This window comes from Polyodon spathula, chromosome 7 (genome assembly GCF_017654505.1).
Source record: "Polyodon spathula isolate WHYD16114869_AA chromosome 7, ASM1765450v1, whole genome shotgun sequence".
Classification (NCBI taxonomy): Eukaryota; Metazoa; Chordata; class Actinopteri; order Acipenseriformes; family Polyodontidae; genus Polyodon; species Polyodon spathula.
Window position 1 is genome coordinate 46,558,810 of NC_054540.1, and position 22,925 is coordinate 46,581,734.

At 39.9% G+C, this 22,925-nt stretch overlaps 1 protein-coding gene across 1 annotated transcript in view; it reads right to left on the bottom strand.

Moving 5' to 3' along the window:
- The window catches only part of LOC121318672 (wiskott-Aldrich syndrome protein family member 3-like), a 58,149-nt gene extending 37,033 nt beyond the window's left edge, over positions 1–21,116 (bottom strand). The window contains exon 1 of the mRNA XM_041255598.1: positions 20,987–21,116. The gene's annotated coding sequence lies outside the window, so the exon portion shown is untranslated. The remainder of the gene's footprint in view (positions 1–20,986) is intronic.
- Between the last annotated feature and the right edge of the window lie 1,809 nt (positions 21,117–22,925).

The following is a 22,925-nucleotide window of genomic DNA, read 5'->3' on the forward strand; positions in this document are numbered from 1 at the left end:
TCATGACCATGGCAAAAGTCATCTTTTGAGGGGCGGCACCTTGGTGAGGGGCGGAAGTACGAGTATGTAAATTCCAGCCACTGGAGTCAAGTGAAGGATAAGGACACTTGTCAGTTGGGGATTGGTGTTCCACTGACTACAGAGGCGGGACATTACATACTAAAGGGAACGTACTACTGTGTTCGGGGTTGGGCCGAAAGTAAAATAGGAGGAGTAACGGGTGGAGGGAGAGACTGGTTTGGTGCAGCGGGATTTTTAAAACAAAAAACACTAACATTTCTTTTGTCTTTTTTGTTTATGTATGGTTCGCCACGAAGACAATTAAAGATGAGTCATCACGGTTTGTTTTGGATTTCACCCCTGCACTCCTTCCCTCACACCATTTTGTTTTCTTTTGTTATTTAATTATTTTGTTGTGTATAGATAATAAAAATAAATTATTTTATTTCTGTACACATAAATTACTGTCTGGACATTCCATTTAATACACTCTCGCCTCACAGTATATTAGAGGCATCAGAAAGTAACTTTACAGTACAGTTAATTCAAATTGCTGCTGGACCTGTTGCTCAACATATTGCTGGCTACTGTATTATTGGAAGTGTATGTGCAATTGGGAACCAATAAAGTACTCAAGCCACTATGTTTTCTGGGTAAATGATAAAATCAGTTAAATTAACATGCAGATTATTGAGTAGTTTAGCATTTCTGTTTGGCGGTTATTGCAGGTTTTACAGAATTACAAATAGAACATAAGAACATAAGAAAGTTTACAAACGAGAGGAGGCCATTCGGCCCATCTTGCTCATTTGGTTATTAGTAGCTTATTGATCCCAGAATCTCATCAAGCAGCTTCTTGAAGGATCCCAGGGTGTCAGCTTCAACAACATTACTGGGGAGTTGATTCCAGACCCTCACAATTCTCTGTGTAAAAAAGTGCCTCCTATTTTCTGTTCTGAATGCCCCTTTGTCTAATCTCCATTTGTGACCCCTGGTCCTTGTTTCTTTTTTCAGGCTGAAAAAGTCCCTTGGGTCGACACTGTCAATACCTTTTAGAATTTTGAATGCTTGAATTAGGTCGCCACGTAGTCTTCTTTGTTCAAGACTGAACAGATTCAATTATTTTAGCCTGTTTGCATATGACATGCCTTTTAAGCCCGGAATAATTCTGGTCGCTCTTCTTTGCACTCTTTCTAGAGCAGCAATATCTTTTTTATAGCGAGGTGACCAGAACTGCACACAATTTTCAAGATGAGGTCTTACTAGTGCATTGTACAGTTTTAACATTACTTCCCTTGATTTAAATTCAACACTTTTCACAATGTATCCAAGCATCTTGTTAGCCTTTTTTATAGCTTCCCCACATTGTCTAGATGAAGACATTTCTGAGTCAACAAAAACTCCTAGGTCTTTTTCATAGATTCCTTCTCCAATTGAGCCATGTGAAAACTTAAGTTGCAGTGGAAGCACTCAGAACCTGAAGAGTGAATGTATAGGTGAATACAATATTTGTCTACAAAACAACAGCTTACCAGAACTCCTAAAGGCTGTGGTAAGTACACATCAGGGACACATGGAGAGGATTGATACAGAACAGTGTGTGGTGTGAGAGGAATATTTACAAGCCATCTGTTTCTCTCCTAGTCATAAAGCCGCCTGCTGACGATCTGCATTCGTTTTCAGAATGAGTGAATGGGTTGAGGGAACTGATGACGCAGTTACTAAAAATCATTGAACAGTGAACATTTAAAAAGTATGACTAGATAATGGGGGCATCTCAGTGCTGGAAATTATAAACTTATGACTGACTGATAGTTTCATACAAGATACAATTACTGTGTCTCAGTGAACTTGTATATTTTAACAGAGCAGTTGTAGCAATTCACTTGCTCCTTAAAGTGGGTGTAAGTTTCACCCACCTGTCCCTTTTATTAGGGTCAGTAGCATGGCCAAGTTAAAACTCCCTTTTTTCTCTTGAGGAATCCATTTCACAAACAGCACGTTACTTAATTACAGTGTAACTTTAACTTTATTTTAGGTAAATACAGGTGCATCCATTTACTCTTTTGTTAAAATCTTGTACTTTGTCTAAACCTTTCTTTTTTGTTTACACTGTTACTTCTTTAAGTTTAGTTGCTGTTCAAGGTCTGTTTAGGGTTTGTTTCCTTGTTAGCGTGTTCCTGATTCTCCTGATATTTTCCAAACGGCTGTTCACCACTCAACCCGGTTCTACTCAACAGACTCACCATTTTCTACGATCGTTATTTTTTCATCAATCTTCATCCACCATCATCAGTACAGAACTCTGTTCGGGACTTCATTATTTGTTGGTGAGATTATTCCTTTTCTGTTTGCTGGTTTTTTCTACTTTACTTTGATACTTTGGTTCCTGTAATTTTGGTTTTGTTCTTTTGTTACTTTGGATTACATGTGCATTGTTTCACTGGACTTGTTAGGCCTAAATTTCATTTATCATCTATTGCCATCAAGACTGTCTTTGTGATTGGTTTCCCCGTATAATTATTCATTCACCTTTGTCTTTTTTGCCTGTCAGTGTGTTGGTTTTGTATTGGTGTGGTGTTTGTGTGTGGGGGTTTATTGGAGGCCCACCGGACACCGCATTCACTTCGCTTTAGTGTTAGTTTGTTTGGATGCTTGTTTAGTTCACTTTACTTTCTTACTCACCTGTACCTTTCACCTAACTAAAAGTTCTCTGCAATAAGTTGTTGTCCTTATATTTCATTTATTACATTATAGTTTACAACAATAAACCGTTTGTTCGTGAAATTGACACCTCTGACGTCCCTGCTTTTGCTGTCTGTCATTCTTGCTGACTTAGTTAGTTAAAGATATTGGGCCAGTAGTATCTCCTTAGGAAGGACTGTACAACTGCTTTCAGTTGTGCAGAGTGATCGTTGCACAGTGAACACATGGCCTCACTCTGTACCCTTATATCAGGGTCTACTTTAACAATCTACTGTCCCAAAATATATAATCCTCATTTTACTGTATAAACAGTTAAACAGCAGCAGTATTTACACCCCTCCTTACGTTGCTCATATTCCCTCCAGAATGGCTGAATTAAGCTTAATAAAAACATGTTCATCCTGCGTTAAACACAATGGAGACTGCATTAAATACTTTAATTTTACAAGTGTGTCCATCCCACACAGAGTAAGATTTTAGTGGAAGTCCAAAAAAGCAAACCCCAGAGGAGAAACAGAACTGATAATGCACTCAAGAGGCTGCCTCCTGTAAGAGGTCTCTACAGACAGGTGGGGATCTTTTCAGCGGCTGTCTTCCAGCACCAATTAAACCAGATGGTAAGTTACTGGCACGTACTATACTTTTTTTCATGTGACTTTTGGTTGTTGTATCAAACTACAAACTCAGTACCATCGTATCCATTTATCATCCATGATTAGATTGCAAACATTATTTATTACACCTTGCTCTGCTTTTACTGTGGGGAAGCTTTTACAAGGGTTGGAACCCTGTTTTTAAATATGCTTTACCACATCTCTCTGTACAATGCTTCCCTATACTTTCACTGCTGTTTATTACACTGTGTTGTGTTTACTATGGGGAACTTTTATAAGGGTTAGTTTACCATGGTTTGTTTTTTATTATGTTTTACCACATGGGCTTTACACTGCTTGTCCGTGCTTTACCATGCATTCACTTTGCTGTATTACACTTTGTTAGGCTTTTTCTATGGGAAACTTCTATAAGGGAAATACCTGCATGTAGCACATGTCACATTCACTATGTGGCCTTGCATCCTACTGACAAACTCCCCACAAGTGATGTCAAAAATATGAATTCAGATCTGTTACCCAAAAAGCTACAAACTATAAGCCCCTCCTAACATCTCTCCCATTAATTTCTGCCTGTACTGTAGCCAAGGCCTGATCCCCCTCTCAGCTTCCCCTCCCTCGTGTCCATGCCCTGCCTGCGCTTCTCCTTGGGCAGCATAGCTGTCACTGACTCTGCTGGCTTCATCACCTTCATGCTACACAAGGTGTCCTGCTGTTCTTCTAACCAGGCTGAGGAATGCCTTGTCAAAGCATTCTGAGAAGAAAAACAAGTCACTCTGGCCTGCACACTGAGTGGGGCTTCAATCTACCATCTATTTTATTGCTCTAAACAGCGGCAGGTCTTATTAATAAAACCATTCTTAAACTCTGTCGGCTGGTTTCACAGAACCCGATTAGCACTAGTCTGGAATGCTTAGTGATAATCAGGGTTTGTGAAACCAGCCATTCATTATTCATGACTGTTACACAACCAATAGTACTGCATTTAGAAATACAAAAAAGAAACTTAATCCCATTCTAACATTTGAAGACACTGAAAAAGCCTTCTAATCTAAATGTTTGACAGTGATTTTTTATATCATTGTTATTCAATTAAACACTAAACTAATCCTAATGATATTTCACCCTGGGTGTTTTTTTGACCCATAACATTCCTGCATACAATAAAATGCTGTGAAATTAAGTCTGCAAAAAAAAAATGTTGTTTTATGGTTTGCAGTTTTATGGTGGCGGTATTTAGTTCCACCATTATTTTTAGATTATTTGAATAGACTCCACTGATATCCTCAGAGTAGCCTCTGAAACTTAAGGAGAAAAGATCTGCCCTTTTCGAGTAGGATAAACAGAAAGTGTGATGGTTCTGGGTGGCTAACGCAAAAATAATCAATAAACAATGACTGTCATCCACAGCCATGTGTCCTCTCAGGGGCAGATCAATCAAGTCACAGCTGGATTTTTAAACAACATTTTACAGCAGCAGGAATCAACGTGTATTTCGTCAACCCTTTATCTGTAGGGTGAATCCCTGGATAACCACAGATAGGATGTAATCCTGGGTTATTCCTCAAGTCTCTAAAAGAATAAATCTCCAGCTTATTCCAGTGTGATATCTCTTCAAAAAGAATCCCATAGTAAAAGCATAGCAAAGTACTTTGAAACAATGGCAAAGCATAGGCAAGCATTGTAAACCCCACGGTTGTTTGGTAAAGCATATTGAAAAACATGATAGACCACAGCAACAATTTACTGTGGTAAACTTTAAAGGTCTAGGTTGATGAAATCAACCTGAACTTTTCATTTCTCCTTTATATTAACCAAACAACATGCATTTGACATTATTTCTGTTTTGTAGATGTTCCTGCAGAATAAATGCTGTACCACAGTTTTGCACTGGTGAACTGTGGTCCAGTGCTTTTTTTTGAGTGGCATGCAGTGCAGTGCATTAAATCGGTTTGCAAACAAACGTTTTGACAAAAAGTCTTCAGTGTATCCATACCTCAGACAGTTAACACCTATCTAAGGATCCCAAAGAGCTTTACACAAAAAAATGAACCATTAAACCATTAAAAAGAGCATATGTCAAAACAGAAATTTAAAAAGAGACAACAAATTTGGTTTTAATAGTCAAATTAGAAAAACTAAGATAAAAAGCTATTTTGTAGAAAAGTAACAATTAAAAGAGTCTAAAACTGAAATGTAATACAACTGGATTTTTTATTTTTTTATTTTTTATTTCTTTTAAATCAGGTATGTACCTGTAATTATCACACTATTTAGTAAGTCAAGGTTAGTACTGAGGCTAGAGATAGGCAGATACATATGAAATGATTCAGCATGACTATAGTTTCTTATAACAATAATCCTTACTGGCAATTGTGATTGTGTGTTTGAAGGTGTAAAATGAATGCAATCACAACAATAATAATAATAATAATAATAATAATAATAATAATAATAATAATAATATAATAATAATAAAGTGTAGTATTGTGAAAAAAGTCCAAATATTGGCCATCATTTACCAAGCTACATTCTCACAAGGAAATAAAACTACCCCCAACCCCACCCATTTACACCTGCAACACAGGCATTAACTGCAGTTTCCTAAACTTTCTCCCCACTAAAACCCAAACTGAAGCACTTCTGATCCAGTAATTTTGTCCTCATTCAATTGTTCAGCTAATGACAAGTTGATTATGTGGATGCAGGATATTTTGTAATCAAAACCGTGGTTTATCCAGGCATTTAACCACATAACACAGAACATACCAGACACTTGGAAGAGCTTCACATAATAAATGTGTGGGCATCAGCACAATCCCATCACATGAACCGTGATGCTACTGTAGGTGCAATCTCTAGCGCACAACAAAGGCCACAATGACAGACACAACGCCTCAAACTAATCTAACAGGGCACTAAACACTGCATTTAAATTCACTAAACTCTTTTAAACTCTCTATTTTTCTAATGCCACTGTCCTACATTCATGTTGAACTTTACACTAAAACATTGTTGTCGCTTTACCGTATTGTATTCTTTCATTGCTTTGTGCGTGCATTTCCCTGTAATGGTATGCCCCTTTGTGGGTCAAAAAGCAGTTTATCATAATAGACTAAAATAACTCATGAGCTCAAACACAACATAAGTGCTAGTTTAGGACAAACCCATTGACAAATAATTTGTAATCAGTGGTATTTATTTGATGATAATACAGTATGATTGGACAAGATGATAAACCCTCTGTGGTCAACCATGGGGTAAGTGAAGAAAGATGGAGATTGGGGGAGGGGTCTGTGTCGAATGGGCAAAAAGAGGTCAAACTGAAAGGTCCATTTAATATTTTTTAGTGTTGATGTAATCTGTGGCAGATGCAGTGCTTCCTCCAGTCTCCAGTGTTTTGTTTACTGGTGTTTGATTACACTGTGTAACAAATTATTATTATTATTTTTTGTTCCTGGGTATTAAGTGTTATTTCCTAATTACTTATGCCTCAAAAGTATAGAAAATGGCTATTATTCCCCACAAACTTTACTTTTGTGACCAGGACAGTGATATTTTGAAATTTACCTATTTTCCAGAACATTCCAGATAGATTCAGTGCTAAGTAAACTTGGAATAATTTATAGAACTTTCTAGAACTTTCCAGTAATATAAATAGTAGTATAAATACAGGGGCCTTAAGCCCACCAGTTCAGTTTAGTTCCAGCTGCCTAAGTGGATACATATCTGCATATTTCTGAGATGGCATCAACAGGCTGCAATGGTGGCATTCCTGATGGGTCTCCAAGGCGGATTTACCAAGTTTCCCTGCTATCTTTGCCTTTGGGACAGCAGGGACACCAAGAAGCACTACCACAGGCGGGACTGGCCACAGCGGACCAAGTTCTCTGTGGGGAGGAACAACGTCAAGTGGGAGCCACTGGTGGACCCCCGGAAGGTGCTGATGCCACCACTGCACATCAAATTGGGCCTTATGAAACAATTTGTCAGAGCTCTAGATAAGGAGTTGGCAGCCTTCAAGTACCTTCAAGACTTCTCCCCTAAGCTGTCTGAGGCAAAGGTCAAAGCCGGTGTCTTTGTCGGACCACAGTAAAGAAGATCCTGGAGTGCAACTAGCTCACTAGTAAAGAGAAAGAGGCTTGGAACAGCTTTGTCGCAGAGGTTCGGGGCTTCCTGGGCAATCACAAGGCCGAAAACTTGTGGAGCTGGTTGAGACGCTGGTGAAGAACTACGGCACAATGGGCTGTAGGAGGTCCCTCAAATTCCATATCCTTGTTGCTCATCTTGATAAATTCAAGGAGAACATGGGAGTGTACTCGGAGGAGCAAGGCGAGTGCTTCCACCAGGATATACTGGACTTTGAACGCCGCTACCATGTACAGTATAACGAGACCATGATGGGAGACTACATTTGGTGGCTGATTCATGAAAGTGATTTACAGTATAATCGTAAATCTCGAAAAACTACTCACTTCTAAATCTTTTGTAGTCATTTTTATATTACTTTAGTATAAATACATGTTAATTTGGATTCATATGTAGTTTTTTTCTGACTTTATGTGAACGAAAAGACCGTTTTCTCACTGGAAATAGGTACATTTCAAAATATCACTGTCCTGGTCACAAAAGCAAAGTTTGTGGGGAATAATAGACATTTTCTATACTTTTGAAGCATAAGCAATTAGGAAATAACACTTACTACCCAGGAACAAAAATTGTGTTACATAGTGTTATGTTGATATGAAACCCGAGGCAGCTGTATAGTTGAGGAAGAAAATATAATTCTACCATACTGATAATACTGTCACAAACTATAGCTCAAATATCTGTATTTTTATACAGGTAAAACATTTAAGAAACCAACACAAGTAGACAACAGTTTTGGCTATTTTCAATATGTTTAGTTTCTTACAAATCTTGATTGAGTGTTTTGAAGTTATGGATAAAAAAAAATAAATCTATTTTTAACCCATATGGGACATTACACAAACCAGATCATTTACTCTGGAAACTTAATAGTTGGTAACAATAATGTTAAAATGATTAAATTAGGGGTTGTTAGATTTAATTTTCATTTCTTTGTTGGTACAATTTCACACAACCGGCAGCCTAAGCTTGATTCAGACTGAATGGTGGTCAGTGTTCAGGTCAGGATTGAGGTTGATTCTGATTGAATAGTGGTCAGTGTTCAGGTCAGGATTGAAGTTGATTCAGATTGAATGGTGGTCAGTGTTCAGGTCAGGACTGAGGTTGATTCAGACTGAATGGTGGTCAGTGTTCAGGTCAGGATTGAAGTTGATTCAGATTGAATGGTGGTCAGTGTTCAGGTCAGGATTGAGGCTGATTCTGATTGAATGGTGGTCAGTGTCCAGGTCAGGATTGAGGTTGATTCAGATTGAATGGTGGTCAGTGTTCAGGTCAGGATTGAGGCTGATTCTGATGGAATGGTGGTCAGTGTTCAGGTCAGGATTGAGGTTGATTCTGATTGAATGGTGGTCAGTGTTCAGGTCAGGATTGAGGCTGATTCTGACTGAATGGTGGTCAGTGTTCAGGTCAGGATTGAGGTTGATTCAGATTGAATGGTGGTCAGTGTTCAGGTCAGGATTGAGGCTGATTCAGATTGAATGGTGGTCAGTGTTCAGGTCAGGATTGAAGTTGATTCAGACTGAATGGTGGTCAGTGTTCAGGTCAGGATTGAGGCTGATTCTGATTGAATGGTGGTCAGTGTTCAGGTCAGGATTGAGGCTGATTCTGATTGAATGGTGGCCAGTGTTCAGGTCAGGATTGAAGTTCATTCTGAGTTAATGGTGGTCAGTGTTCAGGTCAGGATTGAGGCTGATTCTGATTGAATGGTGGTCAGTGTTCAGGTCAGGATTGAGGTTGATTCTGATTGAAAGGTGGTCAGTGTTCAGGTCAGGATTGAGGTTGATTCTGATTGAATGGTGGTCAGTGTTCAGGTCAGGATTGAGGCTGATTCTGATTGAATGGTGGTCAGTGTTCAGGTCAGGATTGAGGTTGATTCTGATTGAATGGTGGTCAGTGTTCAGGTCAGGATTGAGGCTGATTCTGATTGAATGGTGGTCAGTGTTCAGGTCAGGATTGAGGTTGATTCTGATTGAATGGTGGTCAGTGTTCAGGTCAGGATTGAGGTTGATTCTGATTGAATGGTGGTCAGTGTTCAGGTCAGGATTGAGGTTGATTCTGATTGAATGGTGGTCAGTGTTCAGGTCAGGATTGAGGCTGATTCTGATTGAATGGTGGTCAGTGTTCAGGTCAGGATTGAGGTTGATTCTGATTGAATGGTGGTCAGTGTTCAGGTCAGGATTGAGGCTGATTCTGATTGAATGGTGGTCAGTGTTCAGGTCAGGATTGAGGTTGATTCTGATTGAATGGTGGTCAGTGTTCAGGTCAGGATTGAGGCTGATTCTGATTGAATGGTGGTCAGTGTTCAGGTCAGGATTGAGGTTGATTCTGATTGAATGGTGGTCAGTGTTCAGGTCAGGATTGAGGCTGATTCTGATTGAATGGTGGTCAGTGTTCAGGTCAGGATTGAGGTTGATTCTGATTGAATGGTGGTCAGTGTTCAGGTCAGGATTGAGGTTGATTCTGATTGAATGGTGGTCAGTGTTCAGGTCAGGATTGAGGCTGATTCTGATTGAATGGTGGTCAGTGTTCAGGTCAGGATTGAGGTTGATTCTGATTGAATGGTGGTCAGTGTTCAGGTCAGGATTGAGGTTGATTCTGATTGAATGGTGGTCAGTGTTCAGGTCAGGATTGAGGTTGATTCTGATTGAATGGTGGTCAGTGTTCAGGTCAGGATTGAGGCTGATTCTGATTGAATGGTGGTCAGTGTTCAGGTCAGGATTGAGGCTGATTCTGATTGAATGGTGGTCAGTGTTCAGGTCAGGATTGAGGTTGATTCAGATTGAATGGTGGTCAGTGTTCAGGTCAGGATTGAGGCTGATTCTGATTGAATGGTGGTCAGTGTTCAGGTCAGGATTGAGGCTGATTCTGATTGAATGGTGGTCAGTGTTCAGGTCAGGATTGAGGTTGATTCAGATTGAATGGTGGTCAGTGTTCAGGTCAGGATTGAGGTTGATTCAGATTGAATGGTGGTCAGTGTTCAGGTCAGGACTGAGGTTGATTCAGATTGAATGGTGGTCAGTGTTCAGGTCAGGATTGAGGTTGATTCTGATTGAATGGTGGTCAGTGTTCAGGTCAGGATTGAGGTTGATTCTGATTGAATGGTGGTCAGTGTTCAGGTCAGGATTGAGGCTGATTCTGATTGAATGGTGGTCAGTGTTCAGGTCAGGATTGAGGTTGATTCAGATTGAATGGTGGTCAGTGTTCAGGTCAGGATTGAGGTTGATTCTGATTGAATGGTGGTCAGTGTTCAGGTCAGGATTGAGGCTGATTCTGATTGAATGGTGGTCAGTGTTCAGGTCAGGATTGAGGTTGATTCTGATTGAATGGTGGTCAGTGTTCAGGTCAGGATTGAGGTTGATTCTGATTGAATGGTGGTCAGTGTTCAGGTCAGGATTGAAGTTGATTCTGATTGAATGGTGGTCAGTGTTCAGGTCAGGATTGAGGTTGATTCTGATTGAATGGTGGTCAGTGTTCAGGTCAGGATTGAGGCTGATTCTGATTGAATGGTGGTCAGTGTTCAGGTCAGGATTGAGGTTGATTCAGATTGAATGGTGGTCAGTGTTCAGGTCAGGATTGAGGCTGATTCTGATTGAATGGTGGTCAGTGTTCAGGTCAGGATTGAGGCTGATTCTGATTGAATGGTGGTCAGTGTTCAGGTCAGGATTGAGGCTGATTCTGATTGAATGGTGGTCAGTGTTCAGGTCAGGATTGAGGCTGATTCTGATTGAATGGTGGTCAGTGTTCAGGTCAGGATTGAGGCTGATTCTGATTGAATGGTGGTCAGTGTTCAGGTCAGGATTGAGGCTGATTCTGATTGAATGGTGGTCAGTGTTCAGGTCAGGATTGAGGTTGATTCTGATTGAATGGTGGTCAGTGTTCAGGTCAGGATTGAGGTTGATTCTGATTGAATGGTGGTCAGTGTTCAGGTCAGGATTGAGGTTGATTCTGATTGAATGGTGGTCAGTGTTCAGGTCAGGATTGAGGCTGATTCTGATTGAATGGTGGTCAGTGTTCAGGTCAGGATTGAGGTTGATTCTGATTGAATGGTGGTCAGTGTTCAGGTCAGGATTGAGGTTGATTCAGATTGAATGGTGGTCAGTGTTCAGGTCAGGATTGAGGCTGATTCTGATTGAATGGTGGTCAGTGTTCAGGTCAGGATTGAGGTTGATTCTGATTGAATGGTGGTCAGTGTTCAGGTCAGGATTGAGGTTGATTCTGATTGAATGGTGGTCAGTGTTCAGGTCAGGATTGAGGCTGATTCTGATTGAATGGTGGTCAGTGTTCAGGTCAGGATTGAGGTTGATTCTGATTGAATGGTGGTCAGTGTTCAGGTCAGGATTGAGGCTGATTCTGATTGAATGGTGGTCAGTGTTCAGGTCAGGATTGAGGTTGATTCAGATTGAATGGTGGTCAGTGTTCAGGTCAGGATTGAGGCTGATTCTGATTGAATGGTGGTCAGTGTTCAGGTCAGGATTGAGGCTGATTCTGATTGAATGGTGGTCAGTGTTCAGGTCAGGATTGAGGTTGATTCTGATTGAATGGTGGTCAGTGTTCAGGTCAGGATTGAGGCTGATTCTGATTGAATGGTGGTCAGTGTTCAGGTCAGGATTGAGGTTGATTCTGATTGAATGGTGGTCAGTGTTCAGGTCAGGATTGAGGCTGATTCTGATTGAATGGTGGTCAGTGTTCAGGTCAGGATTGAGGTTGATTCTGATTGAATGGTGGTCAGTGTTCAGGTCAGGATTGAGGTTGATTCTGATTGAATGGTGGTCAGTGTTCAGGTCAGGATTGAGGTTGATTCTGATTGAATGGTGGTCAGTGTTCAGGTCAGGATTGAGGCTGATTCTGATTGAATGGTGGTCAGTGTTCAGGTCAGGATTGAGGCTGATTCTGATTGAATGGTGGTCAGTGTTCAGGTCAGGATTGAGGCTGATTCTGATTGAATGGTGGTCAGTGTTCAGGTCAGGATTGAGGTTGATTCAGATTGAATGGTGGTCAGTGTTCAGGTCAGGATTGAAGTTGATTCTGATTGAATGGTGGTCAGTGTTCAGGTCAGGATTGAGGTTGATTCTGATTGAATGGTGGTCAGTGTTCAGGTCAGGATTGAGGCTGATTCTGATTGAATGGTGGTCAGTGTTCAGGTCAGGATTGAGGTTGATTCTGATTGAATGGTGGTCAGTGTTCAGGTCAGGATTGAGGTTGATTCTGATTGAATGGTGGTCAGTGTTCAGGTCAGGATTGAGGTTGATTCTGATTGAATGGTGGTCAGTGTTCAGGTCAGGATTGAGGTTGATTCAGATTGAATGGTGGTCAGTGTTCAGGTCAGGATTGAGGCTGATTCTGATTGAATGGTGGTCAGTGTTCAGGTCAGGATTGAGGTTGATTCAGATTGAATGGTGGTCAGTGTTCAGGTCAGGATTGAGGCTGATTCTGATTGAATGGTGGTCAGTGTTCAGGTCAGGATTGAGGCTGATTCTGATTGAATGGTGGTCAGTGAGGTTGAATGGTGGTCAGTGTTCAGGTCAGGATTGAGGTTGATTCTGATTGAATGGTGGTCAGTGTTCAGGTCAGGATTGAGGTTGATTCTGATTGAATGGTGGTCAGTGTTCAGGTCAGGATTGAGGTTGATTCTGATTGAATGGTGGTCAGTGTTCAGGTCAGGATTGAGGTTGATTCTGATTGAATGGTGGTCAGTGTTCAGGTCAGGATTGAGGTTGATTCTGATTGAATGGTGGTCAGTGTTCAGGTCAGGATTGAGGTTGATTCTGATTGAATGGTGGTCAGTGTTCAGGTCAGGATTGAGGTTGATTCTGATTGAATGGTGGTCAGTGTTCAGGTCAGGATTGAGGTTGATTCTGATTGAATGGTGGTCAGTGTTCAGGTCAGGACTGAGGTTGATTCAGATTGAATGGTGGTCAGTGTTCAGGTCAGGACTGAGGTTGATTCAGATTGAATGGTGGTCAGTGTTCAGGTCAGGATTGAGGCTGATTCTGATTGAATGGTGGTCAGTGTTCAGGTCAGGACTGAGTTTGATTCAGATTGAATGGTGGTCAGTGTTCAGGTCAGGATTGAGTCTTATTCTGATTGAATGGTGGTCAGTGTTCAGGTCAGGATTGAGGCTGATTCTGATTGAATGGTGGTCAGTGTTCAGGTCAGGATTGAGGTTGATTCTGATTGAATGGTGGTCAGTGTTCAGGTCAGGATTGAGGTTGATTCTGATTGAATGGTGGTCAGTGTTCAGGTCAGGATTGAGGTTGATTCAGACTGAATGGTGGTCAGTGTTCAGGTCAGGATTGAGGTTGATTCTGATTGAATGGTGGTCAGTGTTCAGGTCAGGATTGAGGCTGATTCTGATTGAATGGTGGTCAGTGTTCAGGTCAGGATTGAGGTTGATTCTGATTGAATGGTGGTCAGTGTTCAGGTCAGGATTGAGGTTGATTCTGATTGAATGGTGGTCAGTGTTCAGGTCAGGATTGAGGCTGATTCTGATTGAATGGTGGTCAGTGTTCAGGTCAGGATTGAGGCTGATTCTGATTGAATGGTGGTCAGTGTTCAGGTCAGGATTGAGGTTGATTCTGATTGAATGGTGGTCAGTGTTCAGGTCAGGATTGAGGTTGATTCTGATTGAATGGTGGTCAGTGTTCAGGTCAGGATTGAGGTTGATTCTGATTGAATGGTGGTCAGTGTTCAGGTCAGGATTGAGGTTGATTCAGATTGAATGGTGGTCAGTGTTCAGGTCAGGATTGAGGTTGATTCAGACTGAATGGTGGTCAGTGTTCAGGTCAGGACTGAGGTTGATTCAGGCTGAATGGTGGTCAGTGTTCAGGTCAGGATTGAGGTTGATTCTGATTGAATGGTGGTCAGTGTTCAGGTCAGGATTGAGGTTGATTCAGATTGAATGGTGGTCAGTGTTCAGGTCAGGATTGAGGTTGATTCAGATTGAATGGTGGTCAGTGTTCAGGTCAGGATTGAGGTTGATTCAGATTGAATGGTGGTCAGTGTTCAGGTCAGGATTGAGGTTGATTCAGATTGAATGGTGGTCAGTGTTCAGGTCAGGATTGAGGTTGATTCAGGCTGAATGGTGGTCAGTGTTCAGGTCAGGATTGAGTCTGATTCTGATTGAATGGTGGTCAGTGTTCAGGTCAGGATTGAGGTTGATTCAGACTGAATGGTGGTCAGTGTTCAGGTCAGGATTGAGGTTGATTCAGACTGAATGGTGGTCAGTGTTCAGGTCAGGATTGAGGTTGATTCAGGCTGAATGGTGGTCAGTGTTCAGGTCAGGATTGAGGTTGATTCAGGCTGAATGGTGGTCATTGTTCAGGTCAGGACTGAAGTTTGCTCACTCATAGCACCGTCAGCCAATGTAGTATAAACGCTAGCCGAGTTTGTTCGTTTTTAGTTTTTTTGTGAATTCCAGAGTAGGAGTTTGCAGTAACCTTGACACAGCACACACAATACTTCCAATACGCAGAGGATCAGACCATTAGCAATGTTGCTTTTTGCCATAAGTGATTTTAAAAAGCTCTTTCTAGTACTCAGTTGTAACAACACTGACCAGTGACATTGACGCTGGCTCTGAAGCCAACAAAGACTCTGGACTGTCAAGCTGACAGATAAAATCAACCAACAAACCAGTGTCCAAACAACTGCATAGCTGCAATGCAAGAACATGTGAATGCTGGAGCTGACTGTTTACTGAACGACTTTTCGAAATGTTTTCAAAGTCAATCAAGTTGATTAACACAGTAACCTTCTATATAATGAGCTTATGTTTTTTTTTTTTTTTTTTTTATTACTTTTTTATATATCATCTGAAGTAGTTTTGATCTGTTCTGGAGTTTCGATGTTGTCAAGGCATTCTGAGAACTGCTCATATCAAATCATAGCACAGTTGCACAGGGTTTCAATCACAGTCCTGGACTACTTTAGGGTCTGGATGGAGGTTTACTTGGTTCAATTAAACAATTTAGAGCCGGGTGTTTTATCAATGTTATCGAGTCAAACCTAAAATCAGAAAGTATACAAATGAACCTTGTGATTTGTAAAAAAATACCTGATTTCCTGAGATCGCCTCTTGTAAAACTTCACCATGCTAAATCTGCACAGTAATTTTGCAGTTTTTCCATGGTTATGCTATCCATTTACCATAGCAATATGCTTTACCATACCTCTCTGGACTCCACGATGCTTCCCTATGCTTTATCATGCTTTCATTGGGCTTTATTACACTGACGCTATGATTATACTATGGGAAACTTATTCTTAACTAATCCAACACAGACACAATAAACTGCTTGTAAAGCCTGCCTGAGGTTGCAGCTGGAGCACCCAATTTGGACAAGTATATTATAGTATATGTATCCTGTATGAAGTCCTTATTTTACAATCTTAAAAAAAAAAACATATGTACTTTACAGTACATAAACTGTAAATACATAAAATGCTAACATTTTTAAAAAGCACCTGTAAGAAGATGAAGGGAAGCTAAATTGCTTGCAATACAATGTGAGGACGCAGACTTTGTATCTACTCGTGTAACGTGAATTGCCTCTAGAATACATTCGAATGGAATCGGAACTAAATCATCGTGGCCCCCTGGAACATTGTACCATGACCATCATCCACAGGATGTACAGCAGTGCGCAGATTTATTACAACACCCCATTGATTCTGTTGGTTTGATTTGTTGTGCATATAAGATCAAACCACTGGAACTGAAAATCTTGGACAATTGTCAAAGAAAAATTATTAGTGATTGTCTAATTTAACTGATGACTTTAATAGGCCACACATTTCAATTCATTTCATGAATTGCAATTAATTTAAAATACTAAGAGAAACAGAACACATAGCAACACACGGCAAAATTTAGACATTGTTTAAGAGGCCTAATTGCACAACGTGGTGCAACATTGTTTCTATATCACTGATTACTGACCAAAAATTGAAATTCTCCCACCCCAGAGGTTTTCATGCAGGTAGGTATATAAAGGATATAAATGACAACTCCTGAGTTGTTCCAATACATTTCCACACTGCTGTACATGAAATAATTTAAGTATAATGTACAGTATATTATGTACTGTACATACAGACAGGGGGATTGGCAGATTCCTTCAATAAGTAGCAAGTTTTAACACAATTAAATACATGGTTCTCTTGCTATATATAAACGTCTGAATGTCACCAGGAGGACTGGAGCCTATGGCAATGAACAATTCTCCAGGAGCTCTTGTAACTAAAGAATGATATATGTAGGGGCGCCGCTGCTATATCCAGAGCCAGGGATCAGTATATCCTGTGTGGAATTAAAACATGCTCTATATAGACATAAACCAAGTAGCCCAAAGGGACAGAGACAACTAAAAACCCATTCACTTACTGTATCTCTTATTAGAATTTGCTGACATTATCAATTGCAAAGGTATAAATTAAAATGTTAAACTGCTAACCACTTCAGTGCTGCTAGCCACATGGTCTGACTGTAGTTATTTGACCTACAGCACAGGATATAATTGGGTACTGTAAGTAATCTGCAAATCTGCATTCAAGTTAAAATGCCCATGTGACATGTTTTATGAACATATATAGAGGATTTACCATGAAAATGAGTGAAATAACCAGAGCACTATGAACGCTTGTGGAATATTCTGTTTAGAAAACAAGGATTATATATGGAAAAGAAAGTTTGTTTAAACTTAAATTATACAATGACAAGGGTGGTGCTTCTATTTAGTTAAATGGTCATTGTGATGTCATAGCTGTGAAGATACCTCAGCACATCGCCATGGCTCTCTTTAAAATTGTTTTTCATAGCGATCATAGTGATTGTATAATCACAGTGTGGCACTCCAGGGTGGGTGTCATTGAGGGATAGTGTCACATCTCGGGCAGTTGAAGGCACTTGGTCACATGGTGATATCCCACAACATCAGAGACCCTGTCGTGCCATGCTGCTTAATTAAACAACCGAATTCACAGACCAGTGCAATTCTCCAGGTCATTCTGTCTTTTGAATGGAAAGATTTCAAAATTAGATCTGGAGATCCACTAAAAAAAATATTCACTCAGCAACACCAAATATGAAAATGTTGATCTCTCAACATTTGTATGATAATATACAATGCCTATAGTAAGTATTTCCCCCCCCCCCCCCCCCCCCCCCCTTGGATGTTTTCACAGTTTTTTTGTGTTACAACCTGAAATCTTGATGCATTTAAATTGGATTTGTTTTCCTTTTATTTTCACAACCTACATAACAGTTTGAAGAGGCAAGAGAATTTTTATTGTGAAACAACAGTTAATGAAAAATAACAAAAACCTGAAATGTCTTGGTTAGATAAGTATTCAACCCCCTTAATCAAAACTTGGTAGAACCACCTTTGGCAGCAATTACAGTTGTGAGGCTTTTGAGGAAAGCCTCCACCAGATTTGCACATCTGGATCGTACAATAGTCGTCTATTCTTCTTGTCAAAATTGTTCAAGCTCTGTTAAGTTGGATGCGGATCGTTGGTGGACAGAAATCTTCAAGTCCACAGATTCTCAATCGGATTCAAGTCCGGGCTTTGACTGGGCCACTCTAGGACATTCACTTTCTTGTTTTTAAGCCACTCCAGTGTCGCTTTGGCTGTGTGCTTGGGGTCACTGTCCTGCTGAAAGGTGATTCTCCATCCCAATCTTAGGTCTTTTGCCGACTGAAGTAGGTTTTCCTCAAGGATTTGCCCTGATTTAGCTCCATCAATTTTGCCCTCTACCCTGACAAGCTTCCCAGTCCCTGCCGATGAAAAGCATCCCCACAGCATGATGCTGCCACCACCATGCTTCACAGTAGGGATGGTGTTACCTGGGTGATGTGCTATGTTGGGTTTGTGCCAGACATAACGCTTTGCATTTAGGCCAAATAGTTCAATTTTTGTTTCATCATCTTTCATCGGACCACAGAATCTTTTGCAACATCTTTTCAGTCTCCCACATGCCTTTTTGCAAATTCCAAGCAGGATTTTACATGGGCTTTTTTTCAGAAATGGCTTCCTTCTTGCCAATCTTCCCCCATTTCAGCCATTCAGAGTTGTCATTGGCCTCTTGGTGGCTTCTCTGACCAATGCCCTTCTTACCCAGTTGCTCAGTTTGGGAGGACAGCCTGCTCTAAGCAGATTCTGCGTGGTGCTGTATACCTTCCACGTCTTAATAATCGACTTGACTGTGCTCCAGGGATAGTCACTGCCTTTGAAATCTCTTTATACCCCTCCCCTGATCTGTGCCTTTCCACAACTTTATCCCAGAGTTGTTTTGAAAGCTCCTTGGTCTTCATGGTAGTACCTTTGCTTTGAATGCACTACCCAACTGTGGGACCTTAAATAGACAGGTGTATTTAATCTGAAATCATGTGAACCACTTTTATTGCACACAGATGGACTCCATTTAACTTATTGTGCGAATTCTGAATGCAGTTGGTTGCATCTGAGCTTATTTAGGAGTGCCACAGCAAAGGGGGGTGAATACTTATCTAATGAAGACTTTTCAGGTTTTTATTTGTAATTAATTTGTTTTTTTCACCCCCCTCCCCCCATTTTTTCACACTTTGAAGGTGTTGAGTAGGCTGTGTACATCAAAGAAATCTCTCTTAAATGCATCAAGATTTTCAGGTTGTAACACAACAAACTGTAAAAATGTCCGGGGGGGGGGGGGGGGGGGGGGGGGAATACTTCCTATACTTCCTATAGGCACTGTACTGCAATATATATATATATATATATATATATATATATATATATGAACAAATTTGGCTCAACATATTCTACATAGGTTTACTTTATGAAAATGGTGTTATATACTGGAACATATATGCAAGGTCATACTGATCACATAAACAGAAATTTGTACCCGACCTGTATTTCTGACTGATTTCTTATAGTCTTGTTTAATTGTTGCATTGTTGCTTAAGTACTGCCTCCTTAAAATTTAGAATTTCACTTTTTTTGCATTTTGATTTCAATATTACAGTCATATTAGTTAAATGGCAAGGTCCCCAACACATCTTACATGCAAGAGTTATATAACCTTGAAAATATGCACTACCTCAAAACTTGACATGTTATTTCACCCTGTAGGCCTTAATGGAGACTATATTGCAGGGAATTTGTTTTTTGTAATAGAGATTGAATGGAAATATAATACTAGAGAATTTCAGCATGTTCCTGATGAGTTACTTTTTCTTTTGACAGTAAGTATTTATTTGTATTTATTTATTTGATCAGGAGATTTACCCATGGCCTCATTTACAAAGGGGTCCCAGAAAACAATAACAAAAGTTAATTACAGCATACAACAGATCTTCAAATACATAGTGCCTTTCATAGTCGACCACCATCACAAAGCACTTTACAGAGGGAGGGTGTGTGCATTATATGCAGAGTCACTTACAATAGGATATTGATTTATCATCTCATCTCTAGGATGGAGCACAAGGAGGTTAAGTGACTTTCTCAGGGTCACACAGTGAGTCAGTCAGTGGTAGAAGTGGGATTTGAACTGGTGACCTTCAAGTTACAAGCCCTGGACTTTAACCACTGGACCACACTGCCTCCTGGAAAGATCATGTGTGGTTCAAATTTAATCAGCAGTCTACAGCCTATTCATATAAGCACTGCAATGTACTGACATACAAGAAGAAAACGTTCACATTGTCAAATTTACTAGTGGACTCCACCCTGCACTTGTGTCTTGGGAAAATGTATTCAATACATTAATAGTTATTTTGCCAAACAATTGGAAATGGTGATTGCTCATATAATTTACAGTACATAAACTGAAATAATCTTATTTATTTTAGAATAATACTGTACTTTCAACGCCATCCATGTATATTTCTAAGCCCCCAACACACAGAAAAAAAGGAACATTCCAGGACTGTAGTTCCCAGTTAGTTACTATATGAGAAAATATTGCCGGAGGAGAGTGGGCGTGTTGTCTCACAATTAATACTAGTATAAAACACGCATGTAGAATTCGTTTAGTATTACACAGCCTGTATAGGGTATTTATTTATTTATTTATTTATTAATTAATCTTGCAGCATTCAAATGGCAATTTTACTTATCAAAAACGTTGATTAAATAAAGTCTACATGCCTACTATATAACCAGCTGCTAATGTCATATTCATAGCGCTGTTTTTCCCCGTCACAGTTACGATGAGCTCATGTAATGTTGTATCAGACAGAGGCACCTTGCTGCACAGCTACACAGTACGATCTGGTTTGACATATTCCGAGCGCATCATCAAATCGAAACGTGCCTATTCAAAATATTTTTAATAAATGCATAAATAAATAAATAAATAACATCCCTCGTTAACCACAAAAGCAGGTGCGCTTCACCAACAAATACATCATGCTTTTTTTAAGCAAGCATCATATCACTTGTCTTGATTTTCCCGATGTGAGTAATCTATTACAATATTATAGGTACCACTACAGAACTCAAATGCAAAAACAGTGGGATTACAGTAGTTGCCTTACCTGCAGTGATTTCTTTAACAGCAAAGCATTACAGATCCGATTGTTGAGAGGTCGATCCCCATTCTTTTCATGGTCAGATTGCTCAGGGAATGGATGCAGCTGCTGCTCGGTTCGCTCTGCTGAAATGTGTGCGTTCACTGGGAGGATAGCTTAACCTCGCTCTCTGCAGTGAGCTCAAAGCGCATGCGGGTCGCGGTCGTCGTAAAACCAGCTCAGAGACGGTGCACAGAATGCAAGCAGCGAACACAATGTTGAGTATGGGTTTTAAAGACTCCTGGGGACCAGCAATGCTGCCTCCGAAGAAATGGGCAGCGCATTAGTCCAGTAGGTGGTTATTCCATTGTGATGTGTGTGAGATACTAACCTGGATTATTGACTCTGGTTTTGGGGACAGTGTGCTGCAAAATGTACAAGATAGGGCTGGTGCACAACCATCAGAGACTTCTTTCTCTTATGTTGCTATGAAATATATTTTCATATTTTCAAAACGTTCACGCCAGTCTTTAATTACATTTTAAACAGGTAATATTAACATTATTTTTTTCTCCTTTCAAAAAACAGGAGTTACATTAAAAATTGACTAAACTCACTGAAAATATGGCCCACCCAGAATACACATGGCCAAATCAAAATGTATATTTACCATTACATGTGTTGCTTTCCACCCCCATAATGCAATATCAGTATTGTGTCAACATTTTATTATGCTAAACATTTGTAGATAAGACTGTTTTGACATCATCAGTACTCACTCCCGAAGACACTGCACACATTTTAAAGAAGAGTAATCTACCAATGTATACTAATGCAAATACAATAATAATAATAATAATAATAATAATAATAATAATAATAATAATAATAATAAACTACTTAATAAAAAACACCATAAATCAGTTTTAAAAATACCAATGCATTTACTGAAACATCTAACATAGATCTTATAGAGTTTAATTTAAATGTAAAATAATATGGTTTTACTATACATTAATACTGTGATTGTCATCTTGTGCATTTTGGGAGAGAGGACTATGAAGAGTAGCATTAGCATTGGTTTTCCTTTCATTGAGAGGAAAATCTTTTGGCTGTTTTTCCCCACTTTTAAACTGCTTTGAAGCTAAGCTGATAATTTAGTTTAAACTGACTTTCTGGTACCTGATCACTTCCTGTGCTTTAGGTAACAGGAAGCAGCATCCTTTAATCTGTAGAATGTTGTGCTTATGTCATTTATAAAGTATCTTCAATATAAAAAAAGGAGTCATGGCTGCTTCAGTTTACCTGTCCTAGCAGCATGTTTACATGCGGCAGTAACAGGGTAAAACAACTTTCAGTTTACTTTTATAAATAAATGAAACCCTTTCATGAAGTTGGCAGGAAACACTTTGCTGAAATCCAAGTTGTTTTTGTGTTGTTGCTTCAACTCTTCACTTGGGAGAACTTCCTCTACAACTAGTTGCTTGAAATGTTTTCTGAAAGTTGCGCTTCATATTTCTGTGGCTATAGTGTTTCTGTTGTATCGCCACTGTGGGAACATAACCCTTGCGACAAGACCCTGATGCTTCCGTCTCTGTGTCGTGCAAAGGAAAGTTAAGACAGGAGTTTCAATAGAGGCTCATTGAACCAGAAGTAAAACCTCCATTCATCCCCGCTTGAAAAAGAAGCTCACTTGAGGTAGATCTGGCAACTGATTGGCTATGGATTTGCTTGCCTAACACTTCAGCAAGGCACATTCACTAGAAGGCTAGACATTGGTAACACTGTCAGGGTACAGGGTGCATTTCACATGACAATTTAACAGCTATCCTCTGTCATAGGGTTACTTGATATCATATTTAATTTAAATCTGTTTAAAGTCACTTTAAAATGTATTTTAATGTTTTTTTTACTGCTCTATTACATGTTTTATTATGTTTAAAATCATTCTGGGTGATTCGGATTG